The following is a 19859-nucleotide window of genomic DNA, read 5'->3' as shown; positions in this document are numbered from 1 at the left end:
GAGGCGAGCATACGACAGTTGGCCAGAGGATCGAGACAAGACACACAATGCGCGATACTCGAATCCACAATCAACTACAAGAAGACCTAATCAACCACATGTGGGCGAAATTCGGCAACGAGTAGTGGTTTTTTTAATTTTTAGGATTTTAATTATGTAATTTTTAATTTTTAGGAGTTTAATTATGTAATTTTTCATTTTTAGGATTTTTATTATGTAATGTTTAATTTTATTTGTCATTTGTAATATTTGTTGTGGTTTTTAAATGAATTTTAATATTATAGAAATGTTATTGTTTAATTGAATTTTAAATTAATTGTGCTCGTCCTTGCGGAAGAGCACAGTTGTGGGTGTTGTGCTCTTGCCAGAGAGCAGGCATGAATAGTACCGTCGTGGCCCACAACCGTGACGCTGGCAAGAGCACGGTTGTGGATGCTCTCAACGCACTCTCCACGAGCTACCTCAAAGTTTCGGAGCCTGCTCTTGAAGCGTTCCAGAAATTGATCGCCCGCGGCTACTTGCACGGCGAAGCGGACCCCAGCGGCGGGGCGGAGGCGAAGTTTCTCTCGAAATTGATCGTATCCGCTTGCAATTGCCACGATTTGGGGGACGAGTATGCGGAGCTGTTGGTGATCAAGTCGCTTCTCTAAGCGGTCACGTCGGTTTCGCTGCGGCTGCACGGTGATTGCCTGCTGCAAGCGGTGAGGACTTGTTACGACTTGTATTTGAATAGTAAGAATGGGGTGAATCAGACGACAGCCAAGGTGTTGTTGATTCAGATGCTAGTTATTGTGTTTAGGCGAATGGAGGCCGATTCTTCTACGGTGCCATTGCAGCCTACTGTGGCCGCAGAGCTTATGGGGCCAGTAGAGAAGGCGGATGGGGAATTTGAGATAACAACCTCAACTGTAGAGGGCACGAATCCGGCGGATTTGTTGGACTCGACGGATAAGGATATGCTGGACGCTAAGTATTGGGAGATCAGCATGTATAAGACGGCATTAGAGGGTAGGAAAGGAGAGTTAGCAGACGGTGAGGGAGAAAGGGATGATGATTTGGAGGTGAAGATTGGAAACAAGTTTAGGAGGGATGCTTTTTTGGTTTTCCGGGATTTGTGTATGCTTTCTATGAAGACTCCACTCAAGGATGCTGCTGCAGATCCCCAAGCAATGAAGGGGAAGATTGTGGCATTGGAATTGCTCAAAATTTTACTGGAAAACGCTGGGGAAATATTTAGGACTAGTAAAAGGTATTTGTTTATTGCATTATTTCTTCCAAAGTTTTTAGTTTTACGCTGCTTAATTTATGTATTTGCATATAAATATGATGCCTAAGCATGAATATCTGGCTCACAAGATTTGTTGTAGTCTATAGAACACTAGAGATGCTGTACATATATAACTGGAGAGAGTGCCGTGCATTTAGCATTAAGATAAGATATGGATATTCTTTGTGACGGGACTGCATCATTGGGTATAGAAACTATGCTGATATGATGTTGATTGCTAGAATAGCCTCGCACTCTTTTTTTTAATCAGATAGGGTTTGCTTAAATTGGAGGATTCGTATACACTAGCAGTGTTATTAATAGCGTATGGCGGCTTATGGCGGTCGGTCAAAAAACCGCCATAGGGATATGGTGGTCGGCATGGCGGTATTATGGCGGTCGATAAATTAACAAATAAATAAAATATAATACATAACATAAGATGCAAAAAAATTAGAATAGATATAGGAAAATTAGAAAATTAAATGGTGGAGGACAATAATTATGGAGACGCTTTCATCGAGTAGAATAGTTATAGGGAAAGAGAGAGAATTATACAGTGGAATTAATCCATGCATCGAGTAGAACAGTTATAAGAAAAGAGAGAGAATTAAATAGTGGAATTAATACAAACTGAGCATCCATAATAGTGGATTAGTGCCCGCCCTAGCCACAGGCTAGCGGCTAGGGCGGGCGTCTAGTCCACTATTGCAATCGGCTAACGGTAAGGACGAGCGCAGAGCGGACAAGAGGTTGGGCATGGACTAACCGGCTAGCCGATCGCCGGCCGCCTATTTTGCGGCAAGCAATAGGCTACCCGATTTATTTATTTATTTATATTTTTTTATTTATACTCTATATTTACAACTCATTCCAATTCATTCTTTTAATATTTGATAAACACCAATACTTAAAATGAATTAAATCGTATTTGTCAATTTATTTGTTGGGCTAGGGCATTGACTAGGCTATTGTTAGCCTATTGCTAGGCTGTTACTTGGCTAGGACAGTGGCTAGGCTGTAGGAAGGGCATGATGATGTGACAGGAAGAGTTTTTGGCTAGACTATACTAGTCTGATGCTACTGTGGATGGTCCAAGTAGTAGTACATAAAAATTTTCAGTTATCTTGAATCGTGAATGAAAATCTAGAATCTGGAGCCTTGTGCGTGTGGAGACTGGAGAGACGATAACTTGGATTGACAGCATCGGTTATGGTTTTGAAGCCAGAAACTCCCATAAACCCTGTAAATAGACTGTTTATAATGGCCAATAGGCTAGGTTACATGTCACGTGGGCCGGGTAGTGGGGTAAGTGGGGTCGTTTTACAAGGCAAAAAGGCATCTCGACCGCCATGAAAGCCATATCCTGCCACGGCGCTTCGCGAATGGCGGCTGCCATTCAAAAAAGGGAGTAAACTGCCATATCACATGGTGGCGGTGGCGTTGAGCCTAGAAACTGCCACCGCCATCCGCCACGGCGCCGCCATCTCCGCTTTTTAATAACACTGACAGTAGTGAGAATGTAATTTTCTCTAAATGACTAAATGGGAAATTTCTTATGGAGTTTGCGCAGGTATTATTCAATTCGGAATTTATGACCAAACAACTAAGTGACCCTAATGAGGAGTACTCATTTATACCCATGTCATTAGAGGCTCATCTTATTTCCAGTCCTGTTTGTCTTCTAGGTGACACTTTTCTTTAAATTGTAATAATAGAATTGGAGAGTAGTTTAAGAGGACCATATGATATATCCATCCTTTGATATCTGGGAATGGTATAAAAATGCGAGTTGCTAGTTGATTACTTTTTGCTTGTTGAAACATCCATTGTTTGCTGTCTAGCAAGCATTTTATGTTCATTTAGTTATATTGCAATAGTAAATGGTTTGCCATGTATTTTTTACATTCTGCATCAGTTGTTCTAGATTTGACTTACCCTAGTTCAGGTTCTCTGTCCTTGAACTAAAAGTGAACACTTCATAATGTGACCGTTATACAAGTTACTACTTGACTCCCAATGGGTATGGTGTCCCCATGCTCTTGTCTTATCAACACCTATACTACTCAGCTCCTCAAGAAGAATTGTTGAGTTTGACAATTGCTCAAAAATATCTTAGTATTCTTTGAGTTAGACTGTTAGATTCTGCTAGTATAGTTAGCATGGCGATGATATATAGTTACTGTACCTGTTTTGAACTCTCTCGCAGCTCTTCCACCAGGCGCATCCATCTGCTGCTTGTTTCAATTTTATTTTCCAGTATTCCCACTACTGATTTCTTCTTTCCAGATTTGGCTATTCCCAGTTCACATGCTGATTATTGTCTTTAGTCTTTGTATAGGTTGTTTGAGAACTCTCCCTTTTGTCCTTTATAGCTGTTCTATCTTTCTCAGTTTGAATGCAAAGCATCCCTAATTATGGTCATTTGTTAAACAGATTTTTAGATGCTATAAAGCAGTACTTGTGTTTGTCACTATTGAAGAACAGTGCTTCAACTCATATGACCGTTTTCCAGCTCTCATGCTCCATATTTATGAGCCTGGTGTCGCGTTTTAGAGCTGCATTGAAAGCAGAAATCGGGGTATTTTTTCCTATAGTAGTCCTCCGAGTGTTAGAAAACGTTGTGCAACCCAATTTTCAGCAGAAGATGACAGTCCTTCACTTTATGGGGAAGCTGTGTGTAGATTCACAGATCTTGATAGAAATATTCCTTGGTTATGATTATGACTGTGATGCTAATGCTTCGAATATATTCACGAGGTAATGACTTGTCCTCTCTTTGTATTTTTCGTCCAACTTATATCTGATATTTTTGAGTCAATACCTTTTTAATCTTTTGTCAAATAACTGCTGGGATTCTAAGTTATGCATGCAAAAGATATCATTGCTAAAATTCAACAATAATATGGTCTCTTGTTTCTCTTGTCATTTCATTTTCTATTCCAGAATGGTCAATGGACTACTTAAAACTGCTCAGGGTGTTCCACCTGGTGTTTCAAGCACACTTCAGGCCCTGCAAGATGCTAGTATGAAGCTAGAAGCTATGAAGTGCTTAGTTGCTATCCTAAAATGCATGGGTAACTGGATGAACAAGCAATTGCAAATTGCAGATATTCAGTCATCAAAGAAACTAGATGCTGCAGACAATGGTTCTAATACTGGGAGCCCCCCTTTCCCAAATGACATTATAGATGAGCCAACTAAAGGATCGGACGCACAGTCTGAAGCCTCCAGTGAAGTTTCTGATGTTTCAACCCTGGAGCAGTGTCGTGCCTATAGAGCTCGCAAGTCAGACTAAGCTCGATTTTGAAATCTTCTGCCTAATGGCAAGGAATCTAGGACTTGTTTTGATCTTCATGTCGTTTGGAAATTTTAGGTCAATTTATTATTCCTCCATAAATACGGTGGTCCTCAAGTTCATGATTGAAGAATGTTGGGCTCCAATGCTGGCTGCCTTCAGTGTTCAACTTGACCAAAGTGACGATGAAATTGTGATAGCCCTCTGCTTAGAGGGCTTTCGTAGTGCAATCCATGTCACTGCAGGAATGTCCATGAAAACTCATAGAGATGCTTTTGTGACATCATTAGCCAAGTTTACCTCACTTCACTCACCTGCAGATATCAAAAAGAAAAATATTGATGCAATCAAGGTAAATTTAGTTCTTTGTGATTGCTGTGTATGGTTAATCTTATAATGATATGAGAAAGCCTTCCCATTATTTTTATGTTTTAAAATTTTTTTTGCTGTCATTTCATTTTGCTCAGTGTCATTCGGTCTATTCTTGTCTTTTTTGTTGGAATTATGTGCAATCATTATCTTTTAATCTATTTCCGTGTCCCTAACTTCCCTTTCTTGTTTAGTACCGTATTCTGTGATCTGTATTAAATTCTTGTTTGTCTATTGATTCATTTATTTATTGGTGGGTTTTTGGTAGTGTGTAGTTCATTATTCATGGTTACACACCTTACATGGAGTAGAAGTTGGTAGTGCATAATTGAATTGTGCGATTAAGCCCGAGGTCCTTTCTCCTCTCCTTTTTTTTTTGGTAAAAGATATTCTTAAATATATTCTGATTTGGTTAGCTGCATATTATTTGTGGGATGATAGAGCGTGATGTTCCTAAAAACTTTTCAGTTCTGTGCTAAATCTAACTGAAATGATTAATGCTCATTACTCATGTTCAGCAATTTTCAAAATTTTCTGACTACTCCGGTCCATCTGTTTACTTGTTTTAACAGGTTATAGTCGCCATAGCAGAAGGGGATGGGAACTATATACAGGATGGCTGGGAACATATATTAACATGTGTTTCACGGTTTGAGCATTTGCACCTACGGGGTGCAGGTGCATCACCAGATGCTTCTTTCTTTGCAATCCATCTTAATGAATTAGACAAATCTAAACAAGGCAGATCAAATATTCTTCCTGTTTCAAAAAAGAAGGGAGCTGGGAATATTCAGAATGCAGCTTCTGCAATGAGGAGGGGTTCATATGATAGTGCTGGTATAGGTGGTAATGTTGCTGCAGGAATAACATCTGGACAGATGAACAACTTGTCCTCTAACTTCAACATGTTGGAGCAAGTTGGTGATGTTAACCGCATATTTATACAGAGCCAAAAACTTAATGGTGAGGCAATAGTTGATTTTGTCAAGGCTCTCTGCAAGGTATCTATGGATGAACTACGATGTACATCTAATCCTCGGGTTTTCAGCCTCACTAAGATTGTTGAGATCGCGTAAGTTAATTGTCACTTGATCCTTTATTCTTTCCCCGTTCACCGTGGAAAAACTCCAGTCAATTATTTTTACCATTTTTTGCTTATTTGGCCATGCAAGTGACTTCTATTTTATCCCTCTTAACAGGAACTACAACATGAACCGCATTAGGCCTGTGTGGTCTAAGATTTGGCAAGTACTATCTGATTTTTTTGTGACCACAGGCTGTTCAGAAAATCTTTCTATTGCAATATTTGCAATGGACGCTTTGTGCCAGTTATTAATGAAAGTCTTGGAAAGAGAAGAATTGGCTAACTTTAACTTTCAGAATGGGTTCATGAAGCCTTTTGTAATTGTAATGTGCAAGAGTAGTGCTGTTGAAATCCGAGAATTGATTATCAGATGTGTTTCTCAGGTGGTGTTATCCCAAGTGAATAATGTCAAATCGGGATGGAAGAGCATATTTATGGTACGGAACCTTTAATGTGGCCTTGGGAAAATTATTATTATGTGAAGCTTATGGCGATAAATTTCACGTTCAACCCTCTGATTACATTCTTAATTGCAGGTCTTCACAACAGCTGCGTATGATGATCATAAGAACATTGTCCTCCTCTCATTCGAAATAATTAAGAAGATTTTTCGTGATTATTTCACATATATCATTGAAACTGAATCTACTACTTTTACGGACTGCATAAATTGTTTAGTTGCATTCACCAATACTAGATTCAACAAAGCAATTAGTCTTAATGCCATAGGTTTACTTCAGTACTGTGCTGAAAGACTTGCTGAAGGAGATCTAAGGAAGGAAGCTCCTGAAGTGGCTTCTCCACCTTCACCTCAAATTGGTAAAGAAAGAAAAAGTGACAATGGGGAACCTGCAAATAGGGTGAACCATCTCTATTTATGGCTTCCTTTGTTGACGGGTAATGATGTTTTTTTTTGTATTTGAAGCTGATTTCACCTAAAACGACTCTTTTTGCCCCTGCATATGCAGAGTATGATTAATTCAGGTAAAATAAAGTATCTCTCTCTCCCCAGGTTTATCTGAACTGAGCTTTGACCCCAGTCCTGAAATCAGGGAGAGTGCCTCACAAATACTATTTGGTACTTTGCGTAACTATGGGCTTCACTTCTCCCTAGCCTTGTGGGAGAAGGTGTTTGAATCTGTCCTTTTTAGTATATTTGATGGGTCTGCGCACATAGACAATGGTGAGATGGAGGAACTAAATCAAGATTCATGGATGCATGAGTTGTGCACATTGGCTATGCAATTAGTCGTAGATCTTTTTATTAATTTCTGTGATACGATCAATCCCCTTCTGAAGAAGGTGCTGATGCTACTGGTCAGCTTTATCAAGCGTCGTCATCAAAGCCTTGCTATTATTGGTATTACTGGTTTCGTTCGCCTAATGAGCAATGCTGGGGAGATGTTCTCTGAAGACAAGTGGTTGGATGTGGTTTCATTTCTCAAAGAAGCGTTAAATGAAACATGTCCGGATTTTTCCTTTAATCTTGATGATAACAATAGCATAAGAGAGGCCCAGGGAGATGATGTGAATGAGAGCAGCCATGATGAATCTGCCGGGGCAGTCACCTGCAACGATGATTCAGATAGTAACTTAAGGAGTCGTCGTCTGTACGCAGCTATATCCGATATCAAGTGCCGATCTGGAATTCAGCTTTTACTATTAAAGGTAGGTAAAATCATAAGTTTTGTTTGTAGCCCATTCCGGTTATTTAAGTCTGACGATAACTCTTACATGGAATATGGCAGGCTATAGAGGATATCTACAAAATGCACAGAGCTCGATTATCGTATAAACACATTTTTATCCTTTTCGACGTTGTGCATGCTGTGGCATCTCATGCTCGCAATATAAATAGCAATGGAGAGCTACATCAAAAGCTCAAAGAACTAGGGTCCATGATGCAAATGGAGGATCCTTCACTTCGCCTCGAGACAGAGTCTTACAAGCTTTGCCTCAAATTTCTGCAGAATCTTGCACTTGATAAACCTCTTAGTTATGAGGAGTCAGAAGTGGAGTCTTATCTTGTCAACCTCTGCGAAGAGGTCTTGCAGTTCTACATTGTAGTTGCCTGCTCGGGACATCCTCCCGACAGGCAACCACAGTGGACGATACCACTAGGGTCTGGAAGACGAACAGAAGTGGCTGCACGAGCACCTCTTATCGTTGCTACTCTACAGACTATAGGTACCTTCATTCCATAAGAACTTGTCTTGCTTCTTTCCATTGCTTTCGAGCTTGATAGGTTGTGAACACTTTTCCAATGAGGTCCAACTCGTGCTGAGTGATGTGTTCCACTCATCAGTGGGTCCAATTCTCCTACGTTCGTGTTGACCTCTGACCCACACCAATAATTTTTTTTCTTACAAAAGTATAGGCTATTAGTGTGTTATATTACAGTTGATAACTTGATATTTGTTTGAGCTTTTGAGAACTGTATCGGTTGAATTTGGGAAAAGTCATCATGCAATAAATCTATTTTGTGAACTCCAATTTTTACGTGGAAAAGGCAGAAAGTGAGCGAGAAAGAGCGCATATAAAAAAAATGAAAGTTAAAAAGTCTAACTTGGATTATACAATACAACTGGGCTTTTTTTTTTACAATACAACTGGGCTTAAACATATTAAAATTTCCAATTATTACTTGTAACCTAATTAATATATCAACAAATATTATTGACGGATCTGTCGATTAGATATCCATGGCTAATTGCTGAAATTAATTTCTTATATTTCCTCAGTTCAATTTAAAGTGGATTTTTTTGGCACAAAATTCAGTATAAAGTTGAGTTGTGGGTTAAATAGAGAAAAATGTAAAATAGGAAAGGGAATAAAGGAGTAATAAATTTATCGATGGACTCGATCCATTGGTAATTCAGCAAGTTGTCAATTCAGTCGGTCACATCTTTATCTTGTTTTTTCCCATAAGGGTGTCCACTATGGATTTGGATCCCGTGCTGTGCTGTGCACACAGGGGATAATAAAAAAATAATTTTTTTTAATTATTATAAAATTGTTTTGTGAGTGTACACAGCAGTGCTGTGCACCGCAGGGGATCCACCCCCGTCCACTATAGGAGGGCAGCCGCCTCCTGCTGCCGCCCCCCCTCTCGCACAGTCGTTTCATAGACGCGGCTCACTGTTTCCACGCAATAGGGTGCCGCGGCCCTCGCCCCACCCCTTCTTCCTCAGCCGTGTCCTCGGCGCCGAACGCCCTTCCGCCCCCGATTTTTTGTCCACTTCGGGGCGGACGCCCCGCCCACGACAGACAGGCGCGGCTTAGCCGCTTCCGGGGCGGGCGGCGCCGCCCTATAGTGGACACTCAACACTCACAATGCTATCACCCTCTATACATGTCTCTCCAATGAATTTGCACTATTTACTCTCCCTCCGTCCACTTGTAAGGTTTAAATAAATGACACGTGAGTGGAATGAGTTAATGGGTGGTGGTTCTTCAACTACTTCACTTTATTTTTCTTAATTTGATTAACATTTGTAACGTTTTCAATGTTTCAACTACTTCACTTTATTTTTCTTAATTTGATTAACATTTGTAGCGTTTTCAATGTTTCTATTTCTTTTTAGAAGAGAGGGAGTAGTATTCTCTAACATGTAAAACCATCTTCAACAATATTTTGAAATTAAAAAAAAGTACGTAAAGCTCTAATGGTTCTCCAAAGTGCATAACATTTTGAATTTATTAATAAATAAACTCATTTTTAAATTTACAAATACAAATCCCTTCTATAAATTTTGTGAATAAAAAAAACAGTTGATAAAGTAGTACACTATATTCTTTTAAATTTAATATAAATAGTTGAAATATACTCCTTCCATCCCAGCTCAAGTAATTGATCTTTTTGGCTATTGTTTTGCAAAGATGATAATAAATAGTTAAAGTGGAGAGAAAGTAAAGTAAGAGATAGAATAATATAGAAGAGAGTCGTATATACATTATTCTATTAATTATTTTACTTTCTTTCCGCTTTAACTATTTATTTCATTTCTTCAAACAAGTGTCGAAAAGCAGTCAATCACTTGAGATGAGATGGAGGGAGTATTAAAATGGGTTTAAGTTGCATTCACTCCGTCCCACGAAATTATGTGCTATTTTCGTTTTAGTACGTTCAATAAGAGTATGCATTTTCTTATTTAAAAAAAAATTCTCTAATAAGGGAGACTCATTCTTCACTGACAATACATCAATTACTTTTTTTCTATTCCATCTGTCCCATAGGAATATGCCATATTTCCTTTTTCGTCTGTCCCATAGAAATAGTCCATATTCATTTATGGAAACCTTTTTCTCCTTCTTTTTCCTTTATTATTTATGGGCCCTCAATCCACTGCATAATTTCAACTATTTTTTCTCCTTCTCTCTTACTTTACCAATTACACATTAAAACTCATGTCGATCCCAAATGACCTATTTATATGGGACGGAGGGAGTACATCTTTCTTATTTTACCAATTGTACATTAAAACTTGTGCCCAACCAAAAATGCGTACGAATACGAGAGGGAGTAGTAATTAGGGCTGACAATTTTTGATACGCCACGATAATACAATATGGACTAGCATGAAGTTAACATGACACGAACACGCACGTTTAGGATATAGGTCCTTATAGGGTCGACCCAATAAGAATCCGAAGATAACGGGTTGGGTCGGGTTAGTGTTATACGTTAAGAAAAAAAATTACTTTTTATTAATTAAAAATTATTAAACTTTAATTTTAGTTATTTTTGTTGATTAAAAAATATTATACTTCAATTTTAATTAATTAAAAAAATATTATACTATTAATTAAAAAAATACTATACTTTAATTCATTGATTAAAAAAATATTAATTAATTTTTTATGAATTTTAAGAAAATTTTATGCTTATATTTTATTAAAAATTAATTTTTAAATTATTTAATTTTATTATTTAGATATAATATTACTATACTTTAATTTTATTATTTTTGATTAAGAAAATAATTATCTTAATTTGGTAATTTTTTATTTTATCGTGTAATATCATGTTTAAATCGTATAATAACATCATGTTTTAGTCGTTATCGTGTCGTGTCAAGCTAACTGACCATCATTAACAGATGGTTGATTTTTTGGGGGGTACACGATAACACGCACGAATCTGACACGAATCTATTGGGTTGGGACACGATAAGAACCTTATGATTTCGGGTTGGGTTTTGACCTTATTGGGTTGGGTCGATAATGGGTTGACACGATAACAACCCAACCCGCACGATTTGACAGCCCTAGTAGTAATTAGCTGGAAATGCTCTAAGTATCTAACCCCCAAATTCGAACCGAATCCGTAAGGGAATGGATCCTCGGCAGTGTTAAAAAACATAACAGAGGCTGCAGTGTTTAAAACGCAGACCAATTCCATTGAAACGCAGCAAATATAATAGGACCTCATTTCTTTATTCAGTTTAATGTGGGCCCACATACAATGGAACTATATAATGTATGGTTGTATACAAAGTCCATACTTTCCTTTCTCTCTTTATAATTCAGGTAGTAAAATATTTAGTAAAATATTATGACATCATATGTATATATATTTTAATACTTATAAATTATACTCCCCGCCTTATAATAAATATCATACTTTCCTTTTTAGTTTGTCTCACAAAAGATGTCACATTTCCATTTTTGAAAAAAGTTTTCTCTCACATGAATAAAATTATTATATTTCTCTCTCCATTTAACATACAAAACAAAACCTCCTAAAATCTCGTGCCGTCCCATACGTGTGACATCTTTTATGGGACGGAGGGAGTAACTAATAGTATGTTATAAATATTTGTATATTTAATTTTTTAAATATTAATATCTCTAAATTAAATTAAAATTTTTGAATTTTCTCAAATTGAATATTTACATATTTGTCAATATCAAATAGGAACATCTTCACATAAAAAATAAAAATCATGTATGAATCAACATGAAAGAATAAACTATTTAAAAAATGAAATATAAAAATATTTATTACATCATAGTTACAATTTATAAGTATTTTAATGTACATACATATATAATATTTGATTTTATAATAGTGTTAGTATTTATAATTGGTATTTTAATAAACATCATAGTTACAGTTTATAGGTATTTAAGGCTAGGGGTGAGCTAAAAAACGAAAACCGAATATCCGAACCGAACCAAAATTTTGAAATTCGGTTCGGGCGAAAAAAAAAATAAAAAAAACCGAAAAACCGAATTTTATTTTAAATATAATATTATATATGTTTATTCTATCAATTTAATATATTATATCATATATATAATATATATTCTTTTAATATATTTATATAATATGTATTATAAATATTCTATTAATTTTATATTATATATTTATATTCTATTAGTATATATAAAATAAAATAATATATATATATATATTAATATATACTATTTTTTCGGTTTTTCATTTTTTTTAATTTCGGTTTTGTTCGATTTTAGAAGTTCGGTTTTCGGTTTTTCGGGTTCGGTTCCGTTTGGGTTTTGAACTAAATTCGGTTTTTCGGGTTTGGTTCGGTTTTGGCAAAAAACCGAACCGAAACCCGAATGCTCACCCCTATTTAAGGCAAAACATATCCTTAAGTCCTTGTATTTTGATTGTTTGTTTCAATAGGTCCTTATACAAAATTTTGATTTTAGTAAGTCCTTGTACTTTTATATTCGATATATTCCAATCCTTATTTGACGGAACCATTAACTTTTCCGTTATAAAATAACAAATCATATATTAATTATTTGAATAAATTCCATCTAATATCCTAGTTGAAAAATATGAACATAACATTGTTAGGTTTAGTATACTGAAAAGCATGTTTCGAGCAAGTTCGCGCGAATAGAATCTTGCTTGTATACAGAAAAACTCTACAATCCACTTTTAACCCGATTCAGTATTATTCGAGCAGTTTGCACGAATAGAATCAGTATATTATTACATTGTGTTTACTTGTGCGTTTATAAGATGTTTTATAAACATTTAAATGCATAAGAAGTAAACAAAGCCTAAGTCTTTTGCTTAGTAGACTGGTTGTGGGCGTCGTCCACTTTAAGGTAACTACAGTCGGTTCTATGCAATGCTTTGCAAAAGAAAAAAGAAGAATTTCACAACCTAGATAGGCTTTGGCTACCTATCGCGAAAGGTTGCAATGTTATTTCGATTATTTCTAAGCCTTATTGAAATAAGATGACGTTGGTGTGGTATAGCACTGAATGGATCTAACAACAAGACGTGTCTTTATGCTATCTACTGAAAGACTAGGTCTTGATAAAATACTATTTCTTAATCTACATACTTTAGCATTGAGCATACGATATTGATTATGCACTACTTTGACTTATCAAAAGGTGTGGGTTTTTCGCAACCCAATAATCCTGATATATTGGGTAGTGGTGATTAATATCTAGCGATGCTAGGATTACTATTATGTTGAATCGTGCGCGAGGTGAGTTTCGTTTGATAATATCCTCAAGAGGAGCTTGAGCAAGATTTTTATTGTTCGGAAACTTGCCAATTGGAATTTAATTATTCCATGAATAATAAATAAGTGTTTCTTGCTAAGTCCACTCTTGGAATTAATAAGATGTTAATTAATTAAGTCCATAACACACTTTATTTAATTAATGGACATTTATATCTTAAGCACGAGAAATAAATAATAAATAAAATGGAAACCCGGATTACTTGTAATTTCGGATTTGGATGGGGAGGTCAATATTACTTCTGTAGTGGCTGCTCGTAATATTTCAATATAAGCTTGTATTAAATTGTGGGTTCAATTTAATTAGTAAAAAGCTAATTGGGGGAGCTCATATCCAAAACCTTCCATAGATCCCTGACTGGCACAATATGTAGCTATTATAAATAGGTGAATAAAGGAGACAGAAAAGACAATTAATTGTGAGAGAGAAAATTTCATCCCTCTCCTCTCTGCAGTAGGGGATGAAAATTTCAGCTCTCCTCCGTGAGTTTTTCAGCTCCTCATCCGTGAGAAAACTCTGTCTTCTTTATTCGAGTCCTAGTGTTTCGATAAGATCAGCCCACAGTGATATCGGAATACAGTTCGGGAACCAGTCAGAAGATCCGTGGTCTAGTATTGAAGATCATCGTGGAGAAGGCGCGAGCAATCGACGATTCTTTGGAAAATCAAATCGGTAACTCTAAACCGTAGAATTCATGTTTTAGGATTTATATTCTTTAAGCATGAATTATTTACGTTCTAGCATGCAATTCTGTGTTAACATGTGAATAGATTAATCTCATAATCTGTCAAATAGATTATACGGTCTGATTTATTTGTTTTGTACAAGTCTTCCGCCGTGCAAGTGGCTCCAAACCCCAACAATTGGTATAGAGCCAATTTTTGGCTGGTTATGTGAATTGCTTGAATGCATGATCGTTGTTTATATGTTTTGTGTGAAGTAGTTAATTGCTTAGTTGCAATTGATGAAGTAATTGAAGAAGAGAAGAAAGGTGTATGATCGTCTAAGCTGGAGAAAGCTCAGCAGCCGTTCATTCCGTAAGATGAAGATGATTAAATCTTGACCGCAGGATTAGATTTTGTTAAAGTAGCCCTTAGTTGTTATAGCGGTAGTTTAAAAGGAGCTGAATGTATAGTTGCTGGATTGATATTTTCCTTTTTCAATTCAATAAAATTTCTCTTCAAGATTCAATCACAAATACACAACGTCAAGATTGTGATCTTCAACAACTCGTTCGATTAGAGTTAACAAGTGGCGCCATCTGTGGGAACCGAGTGGCGTTGAGGAAGATACCTCCAGAAAGGAGTTGATTGAGCTCTAAAATCGATGTCGATGACTTCGCGATTTGAAGTAGAAAAGTTTACCGGAAAAAATGATTTCGGTTTGTGGAGGATGAAGATCAAGGCGATGCTGATCCAGCAAGGGTTGGCGGATGCACTCAACAAAGATGATCCGAAGCTGATTCTCGATGATAAAGCAAAGGTGAAGCGAGCGGAGATTCTTGCTAAGGCGCATAGCGTCGTGGTGCTATCTCTCGGGGATAAAGTCTTGCGAGAGGTTTCGAAGGAGACTACAGCGATCGGAATTCTTGAAAAGTGCGAGGAGTTGTATATGACTAAATCGCTTGCTAATCGACTATTCATGAAGCAGCGATTGTATTCATATCGGTTTAGTGAGGAGAGAAGTATTTTGGAGCAATTGGAGGATTTCGGGAAGGCCATCGATGATCTTGAAAACATCGATGTTACCATCGGGGAAGAGGATAAAGCGATACTACTATTGAATGCCCTGCCTAAATCGTATGACCAAATGCGGGATGCAATTCTGTTCGGAAGGGAGGGGACTGTGACTTTATTGCAGGTGCAATCGGCCCTCAGATCGAAGGAATTGCAGAGGAATGGGGACAAAGAAAATGAGGTTGTTCCCGAGAGCTTGAATATCAGAAAATTCAAAGCGAAGAAGGGATTCAAGAAGGAGAAGGAAACTCTGAAACCCGGTGGAAGCAATCAGAAAGAAACGCGTTCTTGCCATTGGTGCAAGAAGCCGGGGCATCTTAAGAGGGATTGCTTCGCCTGGAAAAGGAAGCAAGCTCAAGAAAGTGACAACCCCAAGCCGAGTTCTGATTGTGTTGAGGAGCAAGAGATCACTCATGCTCTGAATGTGATGGATTGGCCTTGCACTGAATCTTGGATCCTTGATTCAGGATGTAGTTTCCACATGTGTCCAAATGTGGAGTTCTTTGATGAGATTTCAGAGGCTCAAGGCACTGTGGTGTTGGGAAACAACCAGGTTTGCCAAGTTAAAGGAATTGGGAGTGTGCGGTTCAGGCTTGAGGATAAATCTACCATGATCTTGAGTGATGTGAGATACATACCTGAAGTGAAACGAAATCTGATTTCATTGGGGTCACTTGAGAAGAAGGGTTGCTCGTTTAGCTCTATTGGTGGTGAAATGGAGATCAGAAGGAAAGGGGGTTTGGTGTTTAAGGGCAAGAGGAATGGTAGCTTGTACTATTTGTGTGGATCTGTATTCAGGACTGGTGCTCAGGCAAATGCAGTCAAGGCAGAACCTATGGAGCTCTGGCATTTGAGACTTGGACACCCGGCTGATGGTAGCATCAAGGAGTTGTTCAAGCGGGATGTGATCCAAGGATCTGCTGAAGGATCTAGCAAGCCTTGTGAGGAATGTGTCCTTGGCAAGGCAAAAAAGCTCCCATATCAGAAAGGTAAACACACCTCCACTGCTCCACTTGATTATGTGCATAGTGACTTGTGGGGGCCGTCTCCTGTGCTATCTGTTGGGGGAGGGAAATACTACATGACTGTGATAGATGACTACTCTAGGAAGATGTGGGTGTACATATTGAAGGAGAAGTCAGAGGCTTTCTCCAAATTCAAAGAATGGTGTCTGATTGTGGAGAAAGAAAAGGGTTGTGTAGTTAAATGCCTAAGAACTGACAATGGCTTGGAGTTCCTATCTAAGGAGTTTGAAAGCTTTTGTCAATCCAGAGGCATTAAGAGACATAGGACTGCCCCATTGAACCCCCAACAAAATGGGGTAGCAGAGAGAGCCAATAGAACTATTATGGAAAGAGTGAGGTGCATGTTGTTTACTTCAGGCATGGGGAAGAGATTTTGGGTAGAGACTGTGTCCACTGCTGTCAAGTTGTTGAATAAATGCCCTTCTTCTAGTATAAACAGTGACACTCCTGACTTGAGATGGTATGGGAGTTATGGAGATTATTCACATCTCAAGATCTTTGGCTGCAAGGCATATGCCTACATGAAGCAAACCAAGCTAGATGCAAGAGCTTTAAGGTGTGTGATGTTGGGTTATCAGCCCGGGGTGAAAGGTTACAGACTCTGGTGTGTGGAACCTGGCAGGGAGAAAGTAATTGTGAGCAGAGATGTTGTGTTCACTGAGACTGAGCTCCCTTTCAAGCAAGCTGGAAAACCATCTGAGTTCTCTACTGATTCTACATCAGCTACTGGTACTGGAGTTGAGAGGGTGACTGATTCATCAGAGTCTGAGGGATCTGATGAGGAACATCCAGTGGTTGGGCAAAGAGAATCTGAACGTCCAGTGGCTGTGAATGAAGATTCTGATCTAGCAGGGTACCAACTAGCAAGAGATAGAGTCAGGAGGCAGAATGTAAGAGCACCTAGCAGATATGCAGATTCAGAGATGTTATACTTTGCTCTCTGTGTGGCAGAAGAGTTGGACTTTGCAGAGCCAGGTTCTTACAAAGAGGCAATGAATTGCAAGGAGAGGGACAGATGGTTGAAGGCTATGATTGAGGAGATTGATTCCCTCATCAAAAATGGGACCTGGATTCTAGTAGACAAGGTGAAGGGCAGAAAACTGGTGAGTTGCAAGTGGCTCTTCAAGAAAAAAATTGAGTCTGCTAACAATGAGCAAATAAGGTTCAAAGCTAGATTGGTAGCGAGGGGGTTCACACAGGAGTATGGTGTTGATTACACTGAGGTGTTTTCGCCAGTGGTCAAGCACACATCCATCCGGATCCTTTTGGCCGTGGTGGCAAGAATGAACTGGGAACTTGAACAATTGGATGTGAGGACAGCTTTCTTGCATGGAGACTTGGAGGAGACTATATATATGTCTCAGCCTGAGGGATTCATCAAGCCAGGAATGGAAGATAAGGTGTGTTTACTCAAGAAGAGTATATATGGCCTCAAGCAAGCCAGCCGGCAGTGGCACAAAAAGTTCGATGATCATGTGCTCAAGAATGAGTTTATAAGATCCAAGTACGATGAATGTGTGTACATAAAGAAAAGGAAAGGTGTTGCTGTTGCTTACTTGCTACTATATGTCGACGATATGTTGGTAGCAGGGGCCTCTCAAGATGAAGTCCAGAAGGTTAAAGATGATCTAGGGTATGCCTTTGATATGAAAGACTTAGGTGGAGCCAAGCGGATTTTGGGAATGAACATAGTCAGAAATAGAAAGAAGGGGGAGTTGTGGTTGAATCAGGCTGACTATGTGTCTAGGGTCATCAAGAGGTTCAAGATGGAGGATACTAAACTGACAAGAACTCCATTAGCCCAGCATTTCAGACTGTCATTGGAGCAAGCACCAAAGACAGATGAAGAAAGGTTGGAAATGCAAGCTGTTCCGTATGCAAACATTGTAGGAAGTGTGATGTATGCAATGATTGGGACCAGACCAGATTTGGCTCAGGCAATCAGTTGCACAAGTAGATACATGAGCAATCATGGAAGAGAACATTGGCTAGCACTTCGTTGGATACTCAGATATCTCAAGGGAGCTGGGGATATTGGGATACTATTCAAGGCTGATACTGGAGAAGAAGCTGAGGTGTTGATGGGATTCTGTGATAGTGATTTTGCAGGCAATATTGACACGAGAAAGTCTCAGTCCGGGTATATATTCACCATGTATGGCACGGCCATAAGCTGGAAGTCGACGCTGCAAGATGTGGTGGCATTGTCCACAACTGAGGCCGAGTATATTGCTCTCACATCTGCAGTCAAGGAAAGTTTTTGGTTGAGAGGAATGGCTGCAGACTTTGGGGTGGAGCAGGAAGCCATTCCCATAGGATGCGACAACAATGGTGCGTTGTGTTTGGCGAAGCACCAAGTCTTCCATGAGCGTAGCAAGCACATAGATGTGCGGCTACATTTTGTGAGGGAAGAGGTGGAGAAAGGTAGAGTCAGATTGTTCAAAGTTGATACGGCAGAGAACCCTGCGGACATGCTGACAAAGCCGTTGGCACGAGAGAAATTTGAGCTTTGCATGAAGTTGGTTGGACTGCAGAAACAACAATTTCAGCTAAGCAATGAAGGTGGAGATTTGTGAAGTAGTTAATTGCTTAGTTGCAATTGATGAAGTAATTGAAGAAGAGAAGAAAGGTGTATGATCGTCTAAGCTGGAGAAAGCTCAGCAGCCGTTCATTCCGTAAGATGAAGATGATTAAATCCTGACCGCAGGATTAGATTTTGTTAAAGTAGCCGTTAGTTGTTATAGCGGTAGTTTAAAAGGAGCTGAATGTATAGTTGCTGGATTGATATTTTCCTTTTTCAATTCAATAAAATTTCTCTTCAAGATTCAATCACAAATACACAACGTCAAGATTGTGATCTTCAACAACTCGTTCGATTAGAGTTAACATTTTGTACGTGTAAACAAAGTTTGAACTCTATGCGTGAAGTTTAATCATATATGTGATTCCGTGACGTGATTACATGGAGTTCAAAATCAAGGAATTGTGATCAGGGCTGATCACTAGAATTTCTTGCGCTGAACGTTTTCAAGCACCGTAATTAGTTTTGTGTCATGGGTGTTTGCGATGACGAAGCAGCGGGCGACATAGCACGCTGGGCAGGCTGCGTCGACAGCCCAAGCCTACGGACTGGGCAGTTTGTGCGACGCGGCACAGCAGGTGCAGTCACGACAGCCCGAAAACAGCAGCCACAGCGTTCAGCGGTGACGAAGACGACACAGCAGCGACGTCGTCACGCAGGCAGGAGCGGCTGTGGTGCGAGTGGGAGCCCTTCGTGGGAAGTTCCCGGACTCGATAGGCGATCAGCGAGCAGACGTTGCAGCGCCGATCGGACCGCGACACAGCAGCTGCTACAGCAGCGTTTGCAGGGGAAAAGATGCAGCGGCGCTGGCAGCTGGAGCGACAGCGATGTCCCAGCAGCAGCGAGCAGCGTCGGTGTGTAACGTCAGTGGTTTGACGGTGTCGACGCAGCGGCGGTGTTGATGGCAGTTTCGTCGGGCAGCAGAGGCGGTGTTTTGAGTGGGAGCCCTGCTAAGGCTCCCGGACTCGTGTTCCATCGCCTCGCATA

At 39.1% G+C, this 19859-nt stretch overlaps 1 pseudogene; it reads left to right on the top strand.

Annotated features, from left to right (window-relative positions):
• Window positions 1–285: 285 nt before the first annotated feature.
• Window positions 286–8505, top strand: LOC121783351 (annotated as a pseudogene).
• Window positions 8506–19859: the final 11354 nt, after the last annotated feature.

This window comes from Salvia splendens, chromosome 21 (genome assembly GCF_004379255.2).
Source record: "Salvia splendens isolate huo1 chromosome 21, SspV2, whole genome shotgun sequence".
In the NCBI taxonomy this organism is placed as follows: Eukaryota; Viridiplantae; Streptophyta; class Magnoliopsida; order Lamiales; family Lamiaceae; genus Salvia; species Salvia splendens.
Note: the sequence above shows the minus strand (reverse complement) of the source record. Positions and strands in the feature narration are given on the sequence as shown.